Source organism: Phyllopteryx taeniolatus, chromosome 4, assembly GCF_024500385.1.
Source record: "Phyllopteryx taeniolatus isolate TA_2022b chromosome 4, UOR_Ptae_1.2, whole genome shotgun sequence".
In the NCBI taxonomy this organism is placed as follows: domain Eukaryota; kingdom Metazoa; phylum Chordata; class Actinopteri; order Syngnathiformes; family Syngnathidae; genus Phyllopteryx; species Phyllopteryx taeniolatus.
In genome coordinates, this window is record NC_084505.1 from 4,562,402 (window position 1) to 4,583,907 (window position 21,506).

Below are 21,506 nucleotides of genomic sequence, written 5' to 3' on the forward strand. Positions count from 1 at the left end.
AGATTTCTTCTTCCAGGTGTCCATTTAGAAATGCAGTTACTACATCCATCTGGTGTACATGTAGATTATTCTGGACGGCAAAGGACAGTACGGCTCGAGCTGAATCGTACCACAGGTGAAAATCTTTCATCATAGTGAGTAGCCTTTGTCTACCTTTGTGTGTTTCCACTCGTCTGTCACTGTGATGCTTGACTTTGAACACCCATCTTGATCTAGTGGCCTTGCAATCCTTTGGGAGAATCACCAAGTCCCATGTTTCGTTTTCTATCAGTGACAAATACTCCAAGGCAGCCGCTTTCTGCCATTCCTTTGCATTGGAACTCATCAGTGCTTCTTTCAGTGTGCTTGGCTCACAACACATATTAGGATAATGGTCAACAATTACAATGTCAGCAAACTCCATCCATCCATTATCTGAGCCGCTTCTCCTCACTAGGGTCGCGGGCGTGCTGGAGCCTATCCCAGCTATCATCGGCCAGGAGGCAGGGTACACCCTGAACTGGTTGCCAGCCAATCGGAGGGCACATAGAAACAAACAACCATTCGCACTCACAGTCATGCCTACGGGCAATTTAGAGTCTCCAATTAATGCATGTTTTTGGGATGTGGGAGGAAACCGGAGTGCCCGGAGAAAACCCACGCAGGCACGGGGAGAACATGCAGACTCCACACAGGCGGGGACGGGGATTGAACCCCGCACCTCAGAACTGTGAGGCTGACGCTCTAACCAGTCGGCCACCGTGCCGCCTGTCAGCAAACTCATCATAGCCATATCTCTTTGGAGGCTATCTGATTTTGTTGCTTTGTCTTGCAGGTTCGCTGACAGTTGCCTTCTCAGCTGGTGTTCCATTTTCATCTGTATTGGTGGATGTTTCATTCTGTGAACAGACTATTTCCACTTCCTGTTTCCAGCCGAACTCTGATTCATTGAAGATGACATCTCGACGAATGAAAATTCTCCTTGTTTCTTCATTCAACAGACTGTAGCCTTTTGCATTGGTTGCATATCCCATGAAACGAAGTTTCATACCCTTCCTGTCCAGTTTTCATGTTTCTGTGTCTGGGACGTGCATAGGCAATACAGCCAAACACTTTCATGTCACTCATGTTGGATATTTTGCCACTCCATCTCTGGTAGGGTGTCTCTTTCTTCAGAGCAGATGTAGGCAACATATTCTGTATATAAGCTACAGTCGCTACAGCCTCTGCCCAGTACATCTTCGGCAACTTAGCATGAGACAGCATACTTTTAGCTGCTTCAATTAGTGTCCTGTTTTTCCTTTTTGCAACACCATTTTGCTGAGGTGTGTGAGGTACAGCCATCTCATGGTGGATATCTTGAGCCTTTAGGTATACTTGAAACTCACTGGATGTGTATTCGCCACCATTGTCTGTTCTCAGCCTTGTGACCTTCTGCCCACACTCATTGGAAAAAGTTTTTTAAAATTCCTTGAATTTGCTAAGAACGTCATTCTTCTGTTTCATGAAGTAGACCTTGCAACATCTGGTATAGTCATCAATAAAAGTCACAAAGTACTTTGCTAAACCTATGGACTCGGTCTGCATGGAACCACAGACATCACTATGGATCAACTGTAACTTAGGTTTGGAGCAAATCTCTCCCACTGGCTTGTGTGGCTTCTTTGAAAGCTTTCCCTCCACACACGCTTCACAGAAGGGAGCTTCTTTTTTAAAAGTAAAATCCACTCCATTTACCAAATGTTTGAGTTCCTTCAACTTACTGGTTTGGCCCAGGCGCTGATGCCACAGGCTGGCTACTGCTGATGCACTTGGTGCATCATGACACATCGGCAAACTTTCCTCGACATCCAGCTGAAATAATCCTTCAGATCTTTGTGTTCTCATTCCCAGAACAGTTAATTTTTTTCCTTCAATGTAGCAACACAATTTCTTGAACTACACTGTATTTCCTTTTCTGGCAACAGCTCCCCTCCCACTGAGAAAAGATTGCCAGATTGCTTGGGAACATACAGCACATCATACATTGTGACATTTTTTACATCACTGACTCTCAATGTCATTTTCAGTGTGATGGTGCCAAATCCTTGTGCATCCACAACTCTGCCATCACTGACTTTTACAGACTGTGGCTCTGAAAAATGTTGGTAGTCTTGAACACTTTCTTTATGACAACCCATGTGCTTTGATGCTCCAGAGTCAACCAACCACTGAACCTGTGGTGGCATCTCATCCTGATTAGTCCCTTTAGCTACAAAGGCACTCTCAGATGAGTCTTCTGCATCTTCGCAAATCATACTTTTGGCCTTGTGTGTTTTATTTTTCCTTTTGTTTTTCGGACAGTCTCACATTATATGACCTTCTTTCCCACACTTGTAACATCTCCATGAGTTGGATCTTCTCAGCCCCCACTGCCTTAGCATTCGGTTGCATCTCTCCCCAAACTTGTGCTGACATGGCTGATGCACCACTGGATGCAGCACCACCATAATTATCATCAGCTTGCACTTTCTTTTGTTCTTCATTTATTAATGCTTGCTGAACAAACTGCAGTGTCAAGTTGTCCAGCTTTGTTTCTAATGCTGTGACAATTGTAGCATAGCTTGATGGCAAACTATGCAGGAGAGTTAAAATCTGATCTTCCTCTTCAATTACAGCAACTATTTCTCTAAGCTGGTCAGTCAATTCCTTCATTCGTTTTAGGTGTTCAGTCAAACTTTCTCTTTCCTTCATTTCACATCTAAAGTATTTTTTCTTAGGGAAAAATTTATTTGCAAGAGTGTCTCTCTCATAATGTCCTCTCAGCGTATTCCACACTTCTTTGGGAGTCTGACAGCTTGTTATCAGGTACAGCTGGGGTATACTTACATTCAGCACCAAGACTGAAAATGCCTTTTCTCTCTGTCTGTGGAATTCTGTTTGCGTGTTAGCATTAGCATCCGCTACTAGCACATCCGTTTCCACAACCATGCCCCACAGTCATTTCGCTTTCAGCAAGTGCTCCATCTGAAACTGCCATGTTGCCCAGTTCAAAACAGTCTATTTCTCATGAAAACAACTTTTCGGCAACTCAACTGGGCCCATAACCTATTGTGGTTAACGTGTTTTTATTGATGATTGAACAGGTACAAAGAAAGGTTAGTAGGAGGCAGTATGACACCTTATTAACACAGTGTCAAATTACTGTTTTACAATAACATTAACACAAAACGACACCAATTAAAAATTGTATCACATATGAAATTTAATACTATTAAAACAAACAAAAAAAATGAATCCTCAAGCAACACCTCTCAGATGAAAAGAGTAGATTAGAATAAGAGTAAAGAGAGCAGCCCGGGGGCCATATTCAGCCCGCCACATCATTTTAAGTGGCTAGTGAAAGAAAATCATTTGCATCAACTTCCGTGATTCTTGCTCAAATCTGTACCAAAATTTCACACGTAATACATTATGTAATAAATAATGTTGAGCAATCGCAAGCATTTTTTTTTGTTACCAAACCCCCTTTTACAGTAACTTGAACAATAGTTGAATAAACTATTATCCTTGACTTCTGATTTGAAAACTTATCATCCATCATTTTTCTATGTATATGTAATCCTATGATCAGGCGATGAAACATTTATATGGTTTCACGGTCATAACTGCCTTCTGAGGGAAACCGTACCAACAACGTTGCCCGCAAAAAAAATTAGTTTGACACGCCTGGTCTAGACAAACTTTCTGACACCAAAATGTCACTCTGCTAAGCACTACAAGGGAAAACCCTGCTGCCGTTTTGATTTTCGTGCAAGCGTAAGACTCACTGCATGGTGACATCTGCGCCAACACGCTCAGCTTGGCGCAGATGGGTCTGTCAACACGCAGCGAGTCAAAAATCAAGATACGCCACCATTTGCATTCCGGCACACGTTGCGTCATCTACAAAAATATAGCCCTGAAACTTAGGGTAATAGAAGCTAGTAACATAATGGCAAAATATCCAACAAAGAGAATGGCAAAAACACAGAAGCTAGACAGGATGCAGTACAGCAATCAGCAGTATCGTAGGAACAATCTGGACTAAATCTCATTCCTTCATTTGCAACCTTCTCTGTCCTCAATCTTCGCTCCTCTGCTTACATTTTAGCGAAAGGAGTCCAGGGGGTCAACTGAGGAGCAAGGAAGGACACGTTTGGAAAAATGAGACATTTGCTCAACAATGTCATCATTTCATGGAGACGTCAATTAAAGATGACGTCATGTCATGGACTTCTCTGTATCTGAATTATTCCCGTCACATGTCCACTTGCTACTTTTTGTTTCAAATGGAATTAAATTAAACTAAAAAATGATCAACACTGTTACCCTACACAACTATACTGTATGCATGTTACTGTTACAAGCAGAGTTGATCATGACTGGGCTTTCCTAGCCTCAATCCCCTCACACCTCCCAGGCTCCTCACTTGTTACGCATCCTTGTTGTGACTTGTGAATATGTATAAAGTGTTGATGTGATGCTGTCTATAATGCAATGAATAAATAGAAATTTTATTTCAAACACTGACAAATTGAAAATGAAAGCTTTATACTGCAATTGTATCATTATTAAGACTAACACAAACAAATTAAACAACTGTTTCTGTTTCAAAATAGTATTATGTGCAATGTAAAATTTCCGTACTATCAAAGGTTGAAAGGGAGATTTTTATTTTCTTGATGTTGCTAAATGCAGTTGAGAACATTCCATCCTTCTAATTACAGACTTTCATAGTGTAGTAACTATGAACGAGTGCAATTACAATTAATTTCAGAATTTCACACTGCCCAAATCAATCAGACTCAACAAAATATGCATGTTAAAATAAAATAATCAAGAAATTTTAAAAATGAAGGATGAACAATTTTATTTGTGAAGTCTTGCTACGCTTACAGTCCAGCTGTCATAAGCCCATTTTTATACATCACAGCCAAGGAGCTAAAAGACTTCTGCAAAGGAACTATCAGTTTTTCTTTGTCCCAGTGTGCATTTGCAAACTGTAATATGGCTTTTTGATATTTCTTTTGGCGTAATGGCTTCTTCCTGGCAGGTGGACTTTGAGCCCATATTAGTACAGTACTCATTTCATTGTGGACAACGGCACAGTCTTATCACCTTCAGCCAGCATCTTTACAAGGTCTTTTGCTTTTGTTCATGGGTTAATATGCACATTTTGTACCAAAGCACATTCTATCTGGGACACAGAACCCGTCTCCTTCCTGACCCGTATGATTGCTGGACATTCTCACAGTGTTTATACATGCGAATAATTGTCTGAGCAAATGAACGCAGCGCTTTCAAGCATCTGGAAATTGCACCCAAGGATGAACCAGACCTGTGGAAGTCCACAATTCTCTTCCTGATATATTAGCTGATTTATTTAGGCTTTCCCATGATGTTGTTACACAAAGAGGTTGTGTGTTTCAGGTGTGCCTAGTTCAAATACATACATACATGATGCACATCCATTTAATTAACTCAATTGTTGTCAATAAATCAGAAGCTAGCAATAAAGTTACATCATTGTCTGGGTTTTCACAAATTGTTTAAAGGCATAGTAATCTTACTGTATATAAGCGTCTGACTTTGAAGAAAGACATTTTAAAAAATGCCTAAAAATATCCTTCTCTCATTATTCTGGCATTTAGCAAATAGAAATAATTTTTGAGTCTGACTGACACTGTCAGTAGGGTATTAATAAAGAAAAGGTTTTGTTGTTGTTGTAGTTTGCAGCGATAGGGAACTGTGTAAAGCATTTCTAATATTTGATTTACAAAAAAAAAAAAAAAAGTAGCAGAATGATTTTCTTTTCAAACGCTTTTTTTGTTGGATTGTTTTCCCCCGGTTTGTTAAGTTGTACCTAATAAAGTATCTGCGGACTGTGTATTTATAATATTGTTTACGAAATAACTTCCACATCTAAAGACAGAACAGTGCATGTAATCAACTTGTAATATTTCGATGCGGTGCCATGATAGCAACAAAGGATTACTCGCCAAAGCTCTACCCCTCCTGTGGAACTGCCCTTGGCTGTGCTTGCAGGTTTTTTCGTCTTCTTCATCATCCTCATTTAGAATATGCTGACACGAGGAAATTGTGATGCAATGTTAATTGAGTAATGGTTGCAGTATGTGTGTTGATATTACCTTTGCATAGAACACGACAAATCCTAAATCAGAACTTGATGGGCATGGTAAATGCACAAAGATCTGTGTTACCTCTGTGTTTTTACTGATAAAAAGGCTGACTGTCTCAGCCTTGGCTTAGCTCTCCTCGGCTGTAGTAGCCTCAGTTTTCCACTTCAAAAGTTGGAAAAAATAGAGGAGAGCTCAGGTCTCATTTATTTACTGTACAGTACATAACGGCATGTGGTTGTTGGTCTTCGTATCTTTATGCTTGTCATACTGAAAATGGGTAACTCTGAGCTCATAATGCTCATGAATTCAAATAAATCCAATCTTTGTCATATTTTTTTCTTTCTTTGTGTTTTTTTTAATCAGACCACACTCTTTTATTCCTCAAAGATAGCTGGCGCTTGTGGTTGACTGCCCAGGTAGTGCATACTGTCTATTTACTGATGTCACTATACTTATAAATAAGAGACCATCATTAAAGCACAACCGGAGTAACTAAAATTAAACAGCTAATTTGTAATAAGCAGTATTTATTATATTTTACGAGGGGTGGATAGTTTATGCAACTCCACATCCATGTTGTAAGGCTACTTGCTTGCTGTTGGCTTGGAGATTCTTTTATTATTATGTAAAATGCAAATGCCTGGTGCATATTCTTGTCATAGAGGTGATGACTACTGCAGCTATGGGTTGTGAGTGACAGAGACAAAAAGGTGCTGGAGGAATGTAAGATGCAACACATCACTACCACAAATTTTGATCCAGCTGACTTCAGAGGTAGTGCCATAAATGATATATCTCTGTGGATCCATCAGTAATGCCCATAGAGGACCTAACAGGGGTTTTAAACTTGGACAGATACTTTTCACTTGCAGCTTTCATAAATGAGACTCAGAATAACCTGCATAAAGCTGAAAATGCATTTGTTGACTTGAATAACAAATGCATTGTTGGGGTGTATTATTCTCATTTTATCTAATCCTGTAGCCAGACTAACAATTTTGTATTTGCCAACAAACTATATAACTATTTACTTTAATCACAATGAAAATACATTCTGCCAAATGCATGTCACGTTGAAAGACAATTTAAACAAAAAATGAGAGAGAATCTATGATTGAGATGATTTTGTGGGTGTGAAGTATTACTGAAAACACATTCAGCATCAAGCAGTCAAGCATTTTATTGAGTCATCAAGCTGTGTGTGATGATGATGCAAATCATGGCCCTTTTGTTGCTTGGTCTGAGCCGAAAACAATGGGAAATAACCTGCCATTTTGGACAATTCATCTTTAACAGGTGTGGCAAATTCAACTCGACAACTTGATGCTTCTTTAATGTACTGTATGTGGAGAGTGGTGCGTGATTCTGTAACATATGGAACGTTCCTTGAGTTATGTTGTGCATTGGCAATAGAAAAATATAATAACATTTGTCTTTGTGCTTTGCTTCAACCTTTCCAGACATGCAGTGTGTTGGTAATCCCTGGTTTAGAATACGGTAATATTGAAAGGCTACAGTATGCACGAGACCACTTTCTTCATTGACAACATTATGACCGCTTCAACAATCTATTGAGATTCAATACAAGAGCTGAATCAATTATAATAATAACTATTACAATGCTCTATTTTTTTAACAATATCAGAGAGACAGTAATTGAACAATGTTAATCACTGATGGTTTACTTTGCACTGGTGTTGAACAGCATTACATAATTGTGAGGATTTCACTGCAAAGTATTTTAGATCACTTTCAGTTCTACTCCACTGCAAACTCTTCTCAGAAAGTGTCAATCAAACCTGTGCCTTGTTATCTTTGCAAAGGCGGAATGTTGGCTACAGCTCTCTATTGGATCTCATTAGATCAGGTGTTGTAAGCGGTCATACTTGCGTGGCCTAATTTATGGAAAGAAATTTGGGGCAATTATAACCTAGAGCTTCTTGTCTGATGAAATCAAGTGATGCTAACTAGGGGAACGGTTTCCAATGTCTTACAGGAGAGAATGACAACTGGGCCAAACATAGTTTGTCTACCCCTTCTAACAAGATATGTCCACATCTGAGCAATTAAAGAGACACCTTTTTACACCAGTCTGACAGGGCATTTTACACAGAGGAATTAAGAGTGATGGAAGGAGAGGGAAGAAAAAGGAAAGGGAAATAGATGTAATTGGGCTGCAAGATACAACAGAGGTCAGAGAAGATGCTGAGGGAAGATAACCGACAAGGGAGAAAGATAGACAGAAAGATGTGAAAGGAAAATAGAGAAAGGACAGTTTAAGCTGAAACAACATTGAAAACCAAGCTAAATGCCACATAAAAATAGAATTAATCATCAAGATTGATATCCAGTTGCAAGAACAAGTACAGTGTTAAGGGGTGCCCTTTGTAAAGCGGCTCACGCTGAAAATAACAGCAATGTTTTGTCACATTTAGCTTCAAACAGTGTTTAAAAAACTGGTGGGAATTTTCGAGTCATGTTTCTGCACATTTAGAATACTTGTCAACTTGGTTAACACCTAATATTAAATGTTACACCTAAATCTTCAATCTCAATGTTAAATGTAAATTGAAATATAAATCCATCCATCCATTTTCTGAGCCGCTTCTCCTCACGAGTGTCGCGGGCGTGCTGGAGCCTATCCCAGCTAACATCGGGCAGGAGGCGGGGTACACCCTGAACTGGTTGCCAGCCAATCGCAGGGCACATGCAAACAACCAACCATTCACACTCGCAGTCACACCTACGGGCAATTTAGATTCTCCAATGAATGCATATTTTTGGGATGTGGGAGGAAACCGGAGTGCCCGGAGAAAAGCCACGCAGGCACAGGGAGAACATGCAAACTCCACACAGGCGGGGCCGGGGATTGAACCCCGGTCCTCAGAACTGTGAGGCTGACGCTCTAACCAGTCGACCACCGTACCGGCTGAAATATAAATATTACATTTAAATGTTTAATATATATCTAAATATACATCTTAAATCTAAATGTTAAATATATATCTAAATATAAATCTGACATTTAAAACATATATAAAAATAAAAAAAATAAAAATAATAAAAAAAAAAAATATATATATATATATATATATATATATATATATATCTTAAATCTGAATCGAAATATAAATCTTAAATATAAAACTTAAATATGTTTATATCTAAATATCGATCTTAAAATTAAAACTTACATGTAATCCAAATGTAAATTTAAAATTGAAATGTTAAATATATGTCTAAATATAAATACTACATTGAAATGTTAAATCTAAATGTTTCAGGTTGAAATAAATACAGTATTGAGCTAATATGCAAATCCACACTGCCAAGAAACAGAAGTATCAAAATAAAATCTGTGTTTGCAGTGTCACAAAACGTATATATATATATATATAAAAACATCTTATACAGTACAGGTAAATGGCCTCTTGGACAAAAAGATTATCACTACCTGAAATAACAAACACTTTTGGAGAAACTCAATTTGACAAGTACTTTGACTGTCTCGTGTCACTTTTGTGAAGAGGAGTGGTCGTACCAGCGTTATTCTGGATGGCTGACAGTCGAGTGCACCAAGCTGCCGCTTCTGCCTCCAGCAAGTTTTGTTTTTCGTCTGGCATCTGCCATCGGTCGCTGATCTTCAGCGCTGGACAGCCGAAGCAGGAAGCACCCATTCATGTGGATGACGCGCAGCGAAGTAAAATAAAACAGTTCAAGTTTCAGCGAACAAAAAGCACTACTGTCGATCATTGATGTGTGCATTTGTCTTTGATTTATTTATTTATTTTTCTGTGCTTTGTGTGCGACTTTTATAGAATTAGCCCGTGTAAATGGTAGCCACACAGCACACGGTACCACGGAGCGAAGTAAAATGAAGAGCGACGAGGAGAAATTTTCCGATCGTGTAAACATGACAAACATGACCAACAAAGTCATTTCGCACTTTCAACAACAACAAACCGTGGTTCACTACCAAACTTAAGCAGCTTCGCCAAGCTAAGGAGGACACATATCAGAGCGGGGACAGGGCCCTGTATAATCGAGCTAGAAACCAGCTGACTAAAGAAATTAACATTGCAAAGAGGAACTATGCAGCAAAGTTGGAAAAACAGTTTAGCGCTAACGACTCTAAATCAGTCTGGCATGCATTCCAATCGCTGACTAATTACAAGTGACGATCCCCCCAAGCTGAGAACAATAGCACACTAGTCAACGACTTGAATACCTTCTACTGCAGATTTGAAAAGGACACTTTCACACCCCACACTCACCCAGCCGCACCACTGACCCCTATCACACCACCGACTTCTGCGTTAACCATCCTCGAATGGGATGTGAGGCGCATCTTCAAACAACAAAAGATTACCAAATCGGCAGGCCCAGACCATCTGTCCCCATCCTGCCTCAAAGTCTGCGCGGACCAGCTCGTGCCAGTCTTCATTCAGATCTTCAATAGATCTCTGCAACTGTGCGAAGTACCATCCTGTTTCAAACGTTCCACCATCATTCCAGTCCCCAAGAAACCTTCAATCTCGGGTCTAAATGACTACAGGCCTGTCGCCTTGACATCTGTGGTTATGAAGTCCTTTGAATGTCTCATGCTGGACCACCTCAAGAGCGTCACAGGTCCCCTGCTGGACCCCCTGCAGTTTGCCTACCGAGCGAACAGGTCTGCGGATGATGCAGTCAACACGGGACTGCACTTCATCCTAGAACACCTAGACAGTGCAGGGACCTACGCGAGGATCCTGTTCATGGACTTGAGCTCAGCGTTCAACACCATCATCCCTGAACTCCTTTCATCCAAGCTTCTCCAGCTCAGCATCGCACCTGCCATCTGCCAGTGGATTTACAGCTTTCTGACGGGCAGGACACAGCAGGTGAGGCTGGGGGAGGCCACCTCATCCACACGCAGCATCAGCACTGGGGCGCCCCAAGGTTGTGTCCTCTCTCCGCTGCTCTTCTTTCTCTACAAGAACGACTGCACCTCAGCACACCCGGCTGTTAAACTCCTGAAGTTTGCAAATGACACCACTGTCATCGGCCTCATCAAGGACGATGACGAGTCTGCATATCGACAGGAAGCGGAGCGGCTGGAGCTGTGGTGCGGCCGACCCAACCTGGAGCTGAACACGTTCAAGATTGTAGAGATGATCGTGGAATTCAGGAGGCATCCTTCACCACAGCTGCCTCTCACGTTGTCCAGCTGCCTTGTGTCAACCGTCGAGACCTTCACGTTCCTGGGAATTACAGTCTCTCAGGACCTGAAGTGGGCGACCCACATCAACTCCGTCCTCAAAAAGGCCCAGCAGAGGATGTACTTCCTGCGGCTTCTGAGAAAGCATTGCCTGCCACAGGAGCTGCTGAGGCAGTTCTACACAGCGGTCATCGAATCAGTCCTGTGTTCTTCCATCACAGTCTGGTTTGGTGCTGCTACAAAAAAGGACAAACTCCGACTGCAACGGACAATCAAAACTGCTGAAAGGATTGTCGGTACCCCCCTACCCACCCTTGAGGACTTGCACGCTGCCAGAACTAAGACAAGAGCGTGCAAAATCCTCTTGGACCCTCCACATCCCGGTCAACAGCTCTTCCAGCTCCTTCCCTCAGGTAGGCGCTACCGATCAATGCAAACTAGAAATAGCAGACATTCCAACAGCTTCTTCCCTCTTGCAATCAGCTTCTTAAACACCTAACCTACAATTCCATTACAATATGCTGTCAATTTTTTGACTAGAGTTTGTTGTCACATTTCTGTGGGGCCAATTATATATTACTTGTGCACTCACTGTAGTAGTCTCAACATGCTGCACTATTTGCATATCTGTTGTTGACCAATACTGGCCACTCCTGCCAGAGTAGCATCTGCTCCATTTGATTTGACACTGATTGAGGAGTATCTGCAACATTTGCACAATCAACATTGTCCCAGATTATCGCACTACTCGTCACTTTAAACTGCATACACTCCTTGAAGTCTCGGCGCCCTTTGCACAATGGTCATTGCACCAGACTATTGCAATATTAGTCATTCAAACTGCTCTAAGTGCTAGAGGACTCTGCATCTTTTGCACAATTGTCAATAAATAAATAAAAATGTACCGGCATTACCAGACAACTTGCAACCCTTTATTGCTCAGTGACTGTTTTTTTTCAATGTCTTTATGTCTCAAAAGTGTTCTCTGTCAATTGACTGTCTGTTGTCGTACTAGAGTGGCTCGAACTACCGGAATCAAATTCCTTGTGCGTTTTTTTGGACATACTTGGAATATAAAGATGATTCTGATTCTGATGATGCCAATGAAAAATATTGCGACACGTTGCCTATTCTATTTTGGAGCGTCCATCCATCCATTTTCTGAGCCACTTCTCCTCACTAGGGTCGCGGGCGTGCTGGAGTCTATCCCAGCTATCATCGGGCAGGAGGCGGCAGACACCCTGAACTGTTTGCCAGCCAATCGCAGGATTTTGGAGCTTGTGGATGATCAAAGATTGACTTGGAGCCAGTCAGTCACAAAGAGTTGGGCCACGCTATGAAGTCACGTATAACAACTCCTTTCAACTCTGCATCTCCGTGCTTTTCCGGGTGTACGTACTGTCGTAAATTTCAACGCAATTTTACACAGGATTGGCACATACAATTGCTACGCTCTCAGGGTGGGTTAAATAAATAAATAAATTAATAAATAACTTAATCTCTGGATTCCCCCAAATGATCAGTTTTTGTTTTATTTTACGTTCCTCAGTTTTTTATTTGTGTAGCCTTCCACAAACAAAGTGCAAAACCCTCTTTGAAATATGGGATATGAGTTCATAATGTTTCGTGTGCAAAAGCACAGCGACGACAAGCCTGGCCGGCTGCCGTCATGCTCACTATCCCTTATCACAGATAAAAAAATGTTTTGCTACTTGAAATCATTATCAAAAGGAAAAAAAAAAAAAAAGATAATGTTGTGTTGATGTAGTTGGCTTTTCTTAAAGATGTTAGTAAAATGTCATTGATCACGTTGTCTCTTGTAGTTTTCACCAAAGAATGATTGGGCACGAGTGACCTAACATTAATAGCTATGCTAGCTACGCATTGGATGATCGGTCCATCTTGAACTCAGGTATTGACGTGGATGAATATGCTTTAATGATACAACTCAACTTCCATCCATCCATTTTCTGAGCCGCTTCTCCTCACTAGGGTCGCGGGCGTGCTGGAGCCTATCCCAGCTGTCATCGGGCAGGAGGCGGGGTACACCCTGAACTGGTTGCTAGCCAATCGCAGGGCACATAGAAACAAACAACCATTCGCACTCACAGTCATGCCTACGGGCAATTTAGAGTCTCCAATTAATGCATGTTTTTGGGATGTGGGAGGAAACCGGAGTGCCCGGAGAAAACCCACACAGGCACGGGGAGAACATGCAAACTCCACACAGGCGGGGCCGGGGATTGAACCCGGGTCCTCAGAACTGTGAGGCTGACGCTCTAACCAGTCACCCACCGTGCCGCACAACTCAACTTGTTTGGCAAAATTTTCGGTGTGCCTTGAGTGAATTGTAATCCAATCATTTGGCATAGAGCTCAATGGCATAGAGCTCATTTGGCATAGAGCTCAATGGGCGGGGGAGAGGCGGGGCGAGATCAGTCCTTAAAACTGGAAGTGCGAGGCATAACCCCCATTGAAAACAGCGTCAACGTCAACATATACAGACCCTTTCCAAAAAATTTGAATACCATGGAAAAGTTCATTTAGTTCCATAATTCAATTCGAAAAGTTTAACTTTCGTAGATTATAGATTCAGGGCCCACAATTTAAACAATTTCAAGTATTTGTTTATTTTTACATAATTTGGGCTTCCAGCTCATAAAACCCATAAAATCAGGAATTCAAAAAATTTGAATACTATGAAGAAATCACCATTTACTTATCAGTTTTTGTAGGAAAAAAATAAAGAAATTTGGGGCACATTTGATCTCTCAAAATATTCAATACTTGGTTGGGAATCCCTTCACTTTAATCACTGCCTCGATGCGCCGTGGCACTGAGGCAGTCAGCCTGTGGCATTGCCTGGGAGTTATGGAAGCCCAGATTTCCTTGATACTGTCAGTTCTTTGTTTTTGGGTCTGGTGCCCCACATTTCCCTCTTGATAATACCCCATAGATTCTCAATGGGGTTTAGCGAATTAGCTGGCCAGTCAAGCACCGTGATGGTATGGGCATCAAACCAGATTTTGGTGCTGGAAGATGAAGATGATCCTCAGCAGAAGAAGTCCTCTAAAACATTTTTGTAGACTGGATTTAAGAAAGCAGAGTTTACCTACACCTTCCAGCTCCTTCCCTCAGGTAGGCGCTACCGATCAATGCAAACTAGAAATAGCAGACATTCCAACAGCTTCTTCCCTTTTGCGATCAACTTCTTAAACACCTAACCTATAATTCCATTACAACAAGATGGCAATTTTTTTGACTTGAGTTCGTTGTCACATTTCTGTGGGGCCAATTATGTATTACTCGTCCACTCACTGTAGTTGTCTCGCCATGCTGCACTATTTGCATATACTGGCCACTCATGCCAGAGTAGCATCTGCTCCATTTGCACACTGATTGAAGAGTATCTGTAACATTTGCACAACCAACATTGTCCCAGATTATCGCACTACTCGTCACTTTAAACCCCATACACTCCTTGAAGTCTCAGGGCCCCTTGCACAATGGTCATTGCACCGGTCTATTGCAATATTAGTCATTCGAACTCCTCTAAGTGCTAGAGGACTCTGCATCTTTTTGCACAATTGTTTTTTGTCAATGTCTCTGTCTCCAAAGTGTTCTGTAAATTGACTGTCTGTTGTACGAGAGCGGCTCCAACTACCGGAGACAAATTCCTTGTGTGTTTTGGACATACTTGGCAAATAAAGATGATTCTTATTCTGATTCTGATTCTGAAACTTGGAGTGGCTTCTTCATGACTTAAACCTTCATGCTGTATTCTGCAAAAAAAACGAAAATCACTAATTTAAAAAAATAATAATTTTAAAACACTCTTTTTCACACGACTTAGCTCAGGCCAACGCTGCAGGTTTTGTCGTAGCAGGTCACGTATAATATGAAGGCCTGCAGAAAAGGATAGTTTACTTGAATCTCACTAGGGGTGAGTACTGTATAGTTCATACAAATAAGACGCTGCTCATGAAATGGAATTATGTGCACGTTTAAATGATGCTGTTGTGCCGCCCAATGTCATACCGACTTAAAATTGATCCTGCAGGCCGGACGAAATTGCTGCACGGCCCGCTTCCCATGGCCATAAACTTGACATGTCTGATCTAAATTGCCCATAGGTGTGAAAGTGAATGTGAATGGTAGTGTGTCAGTCATGCAGATGTGTTAAACATTGGACCATCTTGCTTCCCTAGGTGAAAATATCTGTAACAGGTTTAAATTTTAGAGGGGTATCTGACTAGCTCCATTCACCTACTGGATACAAAAACAAAATTGATAGGGATTACAATTTTTTTCCAAACTTTAAATTATGCTCTTGCCACAGCCCTGAAGATTTTTGAGGACCTATTCACACAATGGTGGAAAAGGTTGAAAATAAGATGGATAGGTACGTCGTAAGTCACTGATGGTGTAGTGGTACACTCGCCTGACTTTGGTGCTGGCAGCGTGGGTTCAGTTCCCACTCAGTGACGGTGTGAATGTGAGTGCGAATATGCCCTGTGACTGACTGGTGACCAGTTCAGGGTGTCGTCCGCCTTTCGCCCGAAGTCAGCTGGGATAGGCTCCAGCGTCCCATGACCCTAACCAGGATAAGCGGTGTTGAAAATGGATGGAAATGGATGGTACGTAGTGTAGCCCAAAGCTGCAATTAGTGTGTCTTACCTCCAAACTAAAATGAAGTGGGTAATAGCATAAGATGATTGGCACTAAGAAGAAAATGACTATGTTAGTGTGGAGTATTGGGCTGCATACAAAAACAGGTTCTTAGTCAACAAAGACACTTGGACATTTAAAATCAGGAAAACAAATCTGAACTATTTTCAATCCTTCCCAAATTCTTTGAATAATAGATGGATTTCTTTTCTAGATTTTATTTCCATTTAAGGCGTCTGTGGCTCAGTATGTAGAGCGGGTCGTCCAGTAACCGAAGGGTAGCTGGTTCGAATTCCGGCTCTGACTGTCTGGATGTTGAAGTGTCCTTGGGCAAGACACTGAACCCTAATTTTCTCCCAGTGGGCCTGGCAGCATGGGAGCAGCCACCCATTGGTGTATGAATGTTGTGTGTGAATGGGCACATGTGAGGCTTTGTAAAGCGCGTTGGGCACTGTGATGGTGTAGATAAAGTGCAATCCATTTACAATTTAACTGTATTATAAATACACTTAATAGCAATGCAGCTCCCAAATTAGACAGTGAACTTTTTCCACTTTGTCACTATGTTGTGTCAGAGTGGTCCTGAGAAGAAAAAAAATAGCAGACACTGCACTGCTCTGATCAAGTCTCTGAGCTAGGAGTTGTAAATGCCATCACATTAATAATGTCTCCAGGGTCGAGACAGTGCCCTGCATCACGATGCAGCATTGCTGAATAGTGGTCACATTACTCATGTCATGTGAGTCCGCCTGTTATGATGACAAATCCAAGGTGGTAAGTGTGTGATAGCCTCTGCATCTTTCTAATTACTTTACTGTAATGAACTGAAGGAATATGATATACGCCAAGACAAGTTGGTTGTGCATCCATGCACCAGCACACCAAAACATCTATAAAAACATCGAAATAGCTGATATGTAGAAATGTGTCTCTACATGAACAGGATAATTCGGTACTAAATAAAGTATGTTTAAACATACTCCACATGAATTACATGACATTGAAAATAATACTGATCCAGAAAACCTTTTTTTTAACATCACCAACAACTGCCAAAATTATTAAGATGATCAGTTAAACATCACTTTCAAGATTGGAAACATATCAAATATAAATTTCAACATTAAAAGCCTGTATACTATGCATGAATAGGAGAAATCATAATGGTGGTGGGGTAGTCATATATTTGAATTTGAATTACAATTTGATAGCAAATATGTCAACAGTGGTAGACAATGTGCTCAAATTTATAACAATTGAGATAAACAGGGTAAACAATCAAGGTTGCAGATGGTACTGAAGACGGGGGACACACGTCCCACTCAGATTCATAATGACACCGATCCATCCCCTTCACTTTTTAATCCCCCCCCTCTTCCTGAAGTCGGATGTTCTGACTCAGCAAGCCAGACAAATCTTACAAGCCCGACATGGAGTTCATGGTATCTGCTTCTCATGGAAAACACTACCTGTATAGTTAGTTACATGTTTTGTTGTACGTTTGTAATCGCTGGCAGCACTCAACTCTGGCCTTCTGACTCTCCGTGGCTTTGGACACACCGTCACCACGTCACGCCTGGCGTGAGTCTCACTTCCCACACTCGAAAGCATGAGGTGTTTGCTCAACTTAAAACATCTATCCATCCATCCATCCATTTTCTGCACCGCTTATCCTCACTAGGGTCACGGGCTTGCTGGAGCCTATCCCAGCTATCTTTGGGCATGAGGCGGGGTACACCCTGAACTGGTCGCTAGCCAGTCGCAGGGCACATAGAAACAAACAACCATTCGCAATTTATAGTCCTCAATCCACCTACCATGCATGTTTTTGTGATGTGGGAGGAAACCGGAGTGCCCGGAGAAAACCCACACAGAACATGCAAACTCCACACAGGCGGGCCGGGGATTGAACCCTGGACCTCAGAACTGTGAGGCAGACGCTCTCACCAGTCATCCACCGTGCTGCCCAGCAACTAATCGATTATCAAATTAATCGATAACGATTTTTGATAATGGATTAATAGTTTAGAGACCTTGATTCATTTAAACTTGTCCAAATCCTCGTAGTTTCAGCCTCTCAACAGTAACTATTAAGAATTAATATTACTATAATAATAAAAAAGTACATAATTATATTTATTATAATAATAAGCAGAATCTTTTTGTTTCATCAGCATAAGACATTTGTAAACATCTTGTCATGATGCGAAGTCAGATGTGAGTTGGATTGGACCCAAGAGCAGACTGAGTCAGAGGGAGTAGATTTAGAGTGGTTTATTGCGGGTTGACACAGGGTGGTGATATCCAAGGCGCGATGGTGGACCGGTCAGTAATGGTGAGAATGACAGTGTTACCTTCAGATGGGGGTAGGCCGGTGACGAAGTCCAGGGAGATGTGGAACCAAGGGCAGCTTGGAATGGGTAAGGGCCGCAGCAGACCAGCTGGGGGTTGATGTGAAGCCTTGCCTCGGGCACAGACGGAGCAGGCTAGGACAAACTTTCGGGTGTCTTTGACTAGGCTGGTTCACCAGAAGTGTTGCTGGATGAAATGGATGGTTCGAGTGATGGCGGAATGACAGGTGAGCTTGGAGTTGTGGGCCCACTGAAGGACGTCAGAGCGTGCGGAATTGGGTACGACAGTCAGTTAGGAGGTCCGTTCTTGAGATCCGGGTGAGTCTTCTGACCCTCTTTAACCACCTGTTCGATCTTCCAAGTAGCTGCTCCCATGAAGCACGAGGGAGAGAGGATGTATTCTGGTTCTGTTGGACTGGATGGGGGTGCAAACATATGGGAGAGGGCATTGCGCCAGGGTGGAAGGAGAGGCAGAAATTAAACTGACTGAGAAATAAAGCCCAGCGAGCTTGACCGGAGATTAAGCTGCTTGGCGGAACGGAGATAAGCCAGGTTTTTGTGGTCAGTCCATATAATAAAGGGTATAACAGTTCCCTCCAACCAGTGCCTCCACTCCTCCAGGGCCCAAACGATGGCTAGCAGCTCATGGTTCCCGAAGTCATAATTCTGCTCGGCTGTAGAAAGGCGACGGGAGAAAAAGGCACAGGGATGAAATTTTTGGGAAACTGGGTCCCGCTGGAAGAGGATGGCTCCCGCTCCCGTGTCAGAGGGGTCAACCTCCACCATGAACTGGAGTGAGGGGTCAGGGTTTTGCAGGATGGGAGCACTGGTGAACAGTTCTTTGAGGCTCTTGAATGCTTGCGATGTGACAGGGGTCCAATGGAAAGGTGAGCTGATGGAGGTGCGACTGGTGAGAGGTACGGCAACCTTGCTGTCATCACGGATGAAACGTCGATAGAAATTGGCGAAACCTAGGAAATGTTGAAGCTCCTTGCGGGTGGAGGGAATGGGCCATTTGACTACTCCTAGGATCTTTGCTGGGTCTGGTTGTAACTGTCCTTTGGCGATGATGTTTCCCGGAAGTGAACGGAGGAGAGGTGGAATTCACATTTTTCAGGTTTCACGAAAGGCGGTTCTCAAGAAGGCATTGGAGGACTTAACGGACATGCTGGCGATGCTCTTCACGGGAGCGGGAGAAGATGAGTATGTTGTCAAGATAGATTAAAATGAACTGGTACAGCATGTCACGGAGGACGTCATTGATGAAGGTTTGAAAAACGGCAGGGGCGTTGGTTAATCCAAACAGCATGACGAGATACTCGAAGTGTCCAACTGTCATTCCTGGGGGTCTAACCGGGTCCTGCCTTGTTGCATAGGCTCCTCTGGTCCAGTGGGGAGTGAAGAGTAGGTGACAGGGGGTTTAGTCTGCGGCGGAATCGTGTAAGGCGCCCCCCTTAAGGGTGGAGTGAAACTACGTGTCGTAGTTACTTGCTCACGAGCTCTCTCACGGAGGCGTTGTCCAGTTTCATGGCTAATAAAATTAAATTCTCGAGGGAGGTGGGTTTGTCCCTGGTCGCGAGCTCGTCTTTAAGTTGTTCGGATAACCCCTACAAGAAAATTCCCCTTAGCGCTGCGTCGTCCCACCCGCATTCACTCGCGGGTATCCGGAAATCGATAGAGTAGGAAGCCACGGAACTTGAACCTGGGGTGAGAGCTAGGAGGTGCCGAGTGGCTTTCCTACCCTTAACGGGGTGATAGAAAACTTTCTTGAGTTCGGACATAAAGGAGTCTAGTGAGGTGAGTACAGAGGAGGAATTATACCAAAGCGCAGGCTAATTAATTATTAAAATAGTTGTTAGTTGCAGCTCTAGTGACCTTGTGTAGGGATGGTTGCAAATGTGCAGTCTCACAAATGACAATATAATCACATGGAGTGTGACTATCAATGATCATCTGATGGTACACTTCAAGGAGGCTGTGCATGGAGTCAAACTCAATTTGTGTGTTGCCTGAAACCATAAACTTTTGTTCTATGGTAACACCATGCTTCATGGTCAGATCTCCAGTACATACAGTACGCGTTTGTGATGGTAGAACACTGATCTTGATCATTACTCTAGATTATTATTTTTTGGCCACAACTCATGCACAGGCACTCAACGTGCAGACTGGCTAACGAGTTACCCTGTTAACAGTCCGACAACTCTACACTTTCATTCTCTGATGCCCACTTCACTCACAGGCCAGATCTTGCCTTTTCAAGTTATACACACTCAAAGTCACAGATACTACAGTAGAAGGTGAGGATGGCGACCCCAGTTGGACAAAATTAATACCTTCACCTCACACGCACATATTATTGTATTTAATAATGCTAAATAATTTTTTATCCAACTAATCAATGGGATAATCGGTAGAATATGTTGATTCTATCAATATGGAATAGCTGCAGCACGACTGTATTTGCATCCCTATTATTATCTGGGCGATTGTCTTTCTCAGGTATATTGTCCTCGAAGAGGACTTATCGTGTTGACTTCGACAATGAATGAGGATCAGAATCACCTCTGGAGGTTTGACAACCGTTTCTTCATCAAGCTGTTGTCAGGTGTCTGTCATTTCTTTCTTTCTCAGGTATATTGTCATCTAAATCCTTCTCTAAATTGGTATCATGTTCATTTCCTGACCCTGAAGCAGAATAAAATAAACTGCTGCTAAGTGTTAACAGCAAACCATTTAAATAAACAGGTTCACTGTAAAAACTCAAAAATCTTACCAAGAATACACTCTCTTATTTCTAGTCAAAATGTGTTATTCCTCATCACAACAAATCTCTTTAAACTTAAAAGCAGTAAAAAGCAAATATTCACTTGAAAATTAGCTTGAAACAAGTGAAAAGTGTCTAAAAACAAGTTAGGTGACGTGTCTTATTTTAAGCGTAAAGAGATTTTTATTTTTATTTTTTACTAGAAATGAAACAAATATTCCTGGTCAGATTTGTTTAGATTCCTTACACTACAGATACCTTATACCTTGTCATGGAAATGTTTAAAATTTTCAACACAGGTCTTATTTCCATTCAATGACTGCAAGTACATTTACTGTCTAGAAAGTTGAAGCTCGCTTGATAGCTTACCATAGGAATTA